At 35.0% G+C, this 5,601-nt stretch overlaps 1 protein-coding gene and 1 long non-coding RNA gene across 2 annotated transcripts in view; one reads left to right on the forward strand and one right to left on the reverse strand.

The window, feature by feature from the left end:
* Positions 1-514, forward strand: part of LOC111085512 — a 19,906-nt gene extending 19,392 nt beyond the window's left edge. Inside the window, exon 3 of the long non-coding RNA XR_002610341.1 lies at positions 504-514. This is a non-coding gene — a long non-coding RNA (uncharacterized LOC111085512). The remainder of the gene's footprint in view (positions 1-503) is intronic.
* LOC106458265 overlaps positions 1-3,496 on the reverse strand; it is an 8,554-nt gene extending 5,058 nt beyond the window's left edge. The window contains exon 1 of the mRNA XM_013917752.2: positions 3,435-3,496. The gene's annotated coding sequence lies outside the window, so the exon portion shown is untranslated. The remainder of the gene's footprint in view (positions 1-3,434) is intronic.
* Positions 3,497-5,601: the final 2,105 nt, after the last annotated feature.

Genomic DNA, 5,601 nt, shown 5'->3' on the forward strand with positions numbered 1-5,601 from the left:
AGGTTACTCTTAGCAGTCCAACTAGTGGGATACATAGGTTACTCTTAGCAGTCCAACTAGTGGGATACATAGGTTACTCTTAGCAGTCCAACTAGTGGGATACATAGGTTACTCTTAGCAGTCCAACTAACGAGATACATAGGTTACTCTTAGCAGTCCACCTAGTGGGATACATAAGTTACTCTTAGCAGTCCAACTAATGAGATGCATAGGTTACTCTTAGCAGTCCAACTAACGAGATACATAGGTTACTCTTAGCAGTCCAACTACTGGGATACATAGGTTACTCTTAGCAGTTCAACTAATGAGATACATAGGTTACTCTTAGCAGTTCAACTAATGAGATACATAGGTTACTCTTAGCAGTCGAACTAATGAGATACATAGGTTACTCTTAGCAGTCCAACTAGTAGGATACATAGGTTACTCTTAGCAGTCCAACTAGTAGGATACATAAGTTACTTTTAGCAGTCCAACTAGTAGGATACATAGGTTACTCTTAGCTGTCCAACTAGTGGGATTTAATCGTCACTATTATAATGCACTCACGACCCCTCATGAGCGACGCAAGCCTTTTTTTTTGTTGGTGTAACGGGGCTCTAACCATGAAATCTCAGATTTCCATTTCCGTACGCTAACCACCGGTTCGTGTTCGGTTCCAAAAGGTATGAAACAAATATATGAGGCGTCGATAAAACTAACAATTTCAATGTTTCTTAGCTTACGAGACAACGGTAAGTTTACGGACTCACAAAAGTAAAATCCGAGGTTCGATTCTCCGCGGTTGACACAGCAGATAGCTCAATGTGGCTTTACTGTAAAACATACAACTTAACTCATTAATTCCTGTACGGAAAGCTGTCTATCAGAGGTATCTAACGTTTACGAGACATCGAAAAAGCTGAACAATATCATTGTTCCTTAACTTGCAAACTACTGATCAGGTTGACTAAGTTTCCTGACTAAAAGTCCCATGGTAATGACGTAGAGACGACAGTTTCGCCGTTAAATAAACATTATGATGTAAATATGAGTGTGTAGCAACTAAAAGTAACAAGATGATGTGGAGACTAGTTTTCCAAGTGAAGGGTAATCTTACACTAACATTAATCTGATCTTATGAAGTGGTCAAGTTTCTAGCGAAAGATAATAAGGGGGGACCCGTATTTCTGGCTAATGCAACAGAGTGATATTGACATTAATGCTGATATCATTGTTAAAAATAACTCGAACCTATGAAGAAGAAGATGTTATTACTAAAGTAATATAATAGTGATAAGAAATATCTACCTCTGTAGTCAAAAATTAAACAAGTGAAGTAGTAGTACTTGTTCTAGTTCAAAGCAGTGGAGTAGTCAAGGTCGAGCCTGATCCTATAAAGGAACGAATAAGTTTGTTGCAGTAGGGGTGGTGCGAAGTGTGAAGAGGGTGAACAAATAATAAACAAGCTAACGGAAATCACCTGTTAGTATGTAATCAAGTTCATCGTTTAGATTGTGAGATTAAATATTTTCAGTTTGTAGAACGGAAAACCTGGCTAGTTGTTTATAAAATACTCTTATTTTGATGTAATCACATTTTACGCAACTAATATTAACTTCCAATCAGAGCAAGCTATCTGTTTAGATAAAGAAAATAATAAAAATCAATTTGGTAATGAGTATGGCTAATTAGAAATACTTTTTTTTACGTCCTAGCTTACAATGATTAAAATGCGTTGTTTCATCAGTTGGGGACCATCTCTCTTAACAACATGTTCGGTAGTAAAATCAACAATATCTCTCAAAGTGCAGCCAGCCTAGGAGGTTTAGGCTAATCCTAAACCCATATACTACACTAACAATGCTAAATAATCTATATAATAAAAATATAAAATAAAACACTAAAAATAACGAAGTTAGATATATTAAACATTTCAATCAATACTGTTATTGAAAATAGCATTAGAGAAGAATAGAGTTAACATAACACTATTTGTTAACTTCAAGTAGTGTGCAGAAAACATAACACTATTTGTTAACTTCAATTAGTGTCGTTGATTAAATGTTCGTTGAACGATTTAATATCAGAATTACAGCGTATAAGCAAACTTCACACAATCCTAGTTATGAACATTTATTTGGCCACAAACACAGGTATTTTCTGCATATATACAAAAGAACCAGATTAAAGTGTTGTCTGCAATAAAAGCATGCCCTGTCGGTGCTCCAACAACTTTTTTTATGTCACTGGTTAAAAGTGACATTTGATGTGATGAAATATCTGATCTACCTAATGAAAAAGACTTTAACAACAAACAAAAGAGACAAAATAGCATACGGTGTGAATGGTCTAAGGAGTTGACCTTCTAGTAGAAAATGACAAAGGTATTGTATCGGAATTTGTTGTGGCTGTTTAAATTAACTGTTTATAAGCAGACACTGATGTTACACTGTGTAGCTTGAGTCAAAGTTTTATTTGCCCACTGATGTCACACGTACCGTCACATATTAATAATTATTCAATCATAAGCATCCTAGTAACTGACCCTCTTATTCTTTGCTTGTTTATTGACTTTCACACAAAGTAATTCGAGTGTCATTTGCGTTAATTGTCCCTAGTTTTGAACTGGTCGAAAGCAACTAGTCAACACCACCCGCCGCCAACTCTTGGGCTACTCTTTAACCAACGAATAGTGGGATTGACCGTCACATTATAATGCCCCCATGGCTGAACGGGTGAACATGTTTAGTGAAGTAATTCGATCCCACGACTCTCAGATTGCGAGTCAAGCGTCCTAACCACCATGGCTGTTATAACCCATTCACCCAATAATTCGGAGCCATGTATAAAACATCTAAGCACTTCGTTATCTTATATAACACTTCAAACAATATCACTGAATCACTTATAAAACATCTTGTTCGTTCGTTCGTAGTTTAAGCACAAAGCTACACAATGGACTATCTGTGCTCTGCCCACCACGGGTATCGAAACCCGGTATTTAGCGTTGTAAGTCCGCAGACATAGCGCTGTGCCACTGGGGGGGGGGCATAAAACATCTTAACACATAAATTGGCTTTTAGAGAAAACTTCGTTTGTTATTGGAGTCAAAACGATAATAAGTGGCAGACTGAATTAAAAACACCGAATTGTTTTCTTTATTGTGTTTTGTATCATCTTTCTTTCTTTTCTTAATGAGAAAACCACACTGTCTGTCTATCAATGATAAAAAGAAAAGTGTGCTTTCCTGGTGGTGAAATGTATTGAAACTTTATCGTCTGAAAAATGAAAACTAACAGATAGTGACAATTAATTTTTTTAATATTTATATTCATCAGATTATTTAAAATTTATAAATGAAAGAACAAACAGATAAATAGTTTTATTGTAAAGTTTGGAATATATATTCGCCAGAGTTAATTATATCGATATGAAATAAAGTTTAAAAATACCTGTTTTAGCTTTGTAGATTGACTTTGTTCCTGAAATTTGCTGTTTTGGACTCGACAGTCGTTTAGGACTTCTTGACAGTTAGAACTGCGCGAGCTTTTTTAAATTCGTAATGTGAAACCAGTGGGCGAGTTTTCGTGACGTAACTAATATTGCATCCAATCGAGGAACTACTTAAAACTACGCAACTAGTTTAGTTACACACTGTAGAGAAACGGGTGGGCGTTTAGACACCAACGAAACTATTTGTAGAATAGTGTCAACGTTTGCTAAGTAAAATCATTTCACATTTAAACACATCCTTCGGACTTAAGATTTGAAATTGAGAATCAATAAACTTACAGCAAACTGACTCCCTGGACTTTTATCTTTTTGTTTGCTGTTAAGCTCAAATCTATGGGCTATCTGTGCTCTGCCCACCTTGAGTATTGAAACCCGATTTTTAGCGTTATGAGCCCTCAGACTTTCTACTGAACCACCAGGGGGCGAAATTTGTCTAAAGAGAGGATTATTATTTAGTTTTCCTTCTTAAGTCAAATCATCACTTTAGTGCTAAAGATTTTAGTGGGGAAAATAGAAAGATTAAAATCGCTGTTAGTTTAATTGGTCATATGTATATAAATAAATATATATATATATAAATCAATTTAGATTCAAGGTAATAGCTAGAATTACATTATCACTTACTTCTCTTTTTATTTGCAAAACAATTATGGTTTGATATTCGTTTGATATAATTATTAATCAGTGTCTAACATAATCTAACAGTACGTCAATAATGAAAAACACGTAGGATCGTGGTTATACAAATATAAAACCTGACCTCATAGTTTGACAAGATTATTTCAAATTGTGAAGGGATTACTTTCCGAAAAAATTCTTTGATTTCGATTTGTCTCATTATTCAAACTTGGTTTGATTGTTTTAAATTAGTACGTCTAAACAGCGTTTGTCATGATGCCTAATTAAACATTTATTGTTTAAGCATATTTCTAATAATATTTCTATTATAGGTTTTTGTCATGACCTTAAGGCAGAAAATGCAGTCTCGAGCTTGTTGAACACGTTTCACTAGTCAGTTTAGCATATATATCTAACGCTTCAACACTCCATGAACTTAGGTAGCACACAGCTCACCAGTCATGCGAGGTTATACATACTTCATTACTCACGTGAGCTTACCGAGTACTTACTTTGTCAGTCGTGTTAATTTAACTTAGACTGTAAACACTCCGCCCATCAGGTAAGCTCAAATTGAAAATATTGCAAGCGGTCATATGTTAGCTTGTAATAAATTCATACCATCAATAAACGTACTTATTAATAACTTGTTCCTGTCATCTGTTTTAACTCTGCGTTACATGACTGAACAAATAAATAGCATGTTGGACACTCGTTGTTTAATATCCTTATTTCACATATGTATGTGTGTGTCGTTGAAGAAATTAAATACATTTCGATTTGCTATAGATTAAGCTTTGTTCTAAGAATATATAAGATTTCTATTGTCTCACTGTCGATTAATACTGGTAAAATATGATTCTGTATTTATCAAGTCTGACATTGTTGGAAGGAAAACTGAATGAATAAGATAAAGTACATTGGAGTGAAAACTTATATTCAGTCTATTAACAAATTAGTAGGTGAAATTTCCAAATCAGATCAAGGAAAGAAAGCGTCATCTTTCACAATATTATTGAACAAAAAAATGCAAATGTAGTTTCATTAAAATTGTGATACGTATCATCTCAAAGCCTGGTGGATATTGTTTTGTGAATGCTCTAAGACTCAGTGATTGGTAGATATTGTTCTGTCAATGCTGTGAGACTCAGTGATTGGTAGATATTGGTCTGCCAATGCTGTGATATTCAGTGATTGGTAGATATTGTTCTGCCAATGCTGCGAGACTCAGTGATTGGTAGATATTGTTCTGCCAATGCTGCGAGACTCAGTGATTGGTAGATATTGTTCTGTCAATACTGTGAGACTCAGTGATTGATAGCTATTGTTCTGCCAATGCTGTGAGATTCAGTGATTGATATATATTGTTCTGCCAATGCTGTGAGACTCAGTGATTGATAGCTATTGTTCTGTCAATGCTGTGAGATTCAGTGATTGGTAGATATTGTTCTGCCAATGCTGTGAGACTCAGTGATTGATAGCTATTGT

Source organism: Limulus polyphemus, unplaced genomic scaffold (assembly GCF_000517525.1).
Source record: "Limulus polyphemus unplaced genomic scaffold, Limulus_polyphemus-2.1.2 Scaffold437, whole genome shotgun sequence".
In the NCBI taxonomy this organism is placed as follows: domain Eukaryota; kingdom Metazoa; phylum Arthropoda; class Merostomata; order Xiphosura; family Limulidae; genus Limulus; species Limulus polyphemus.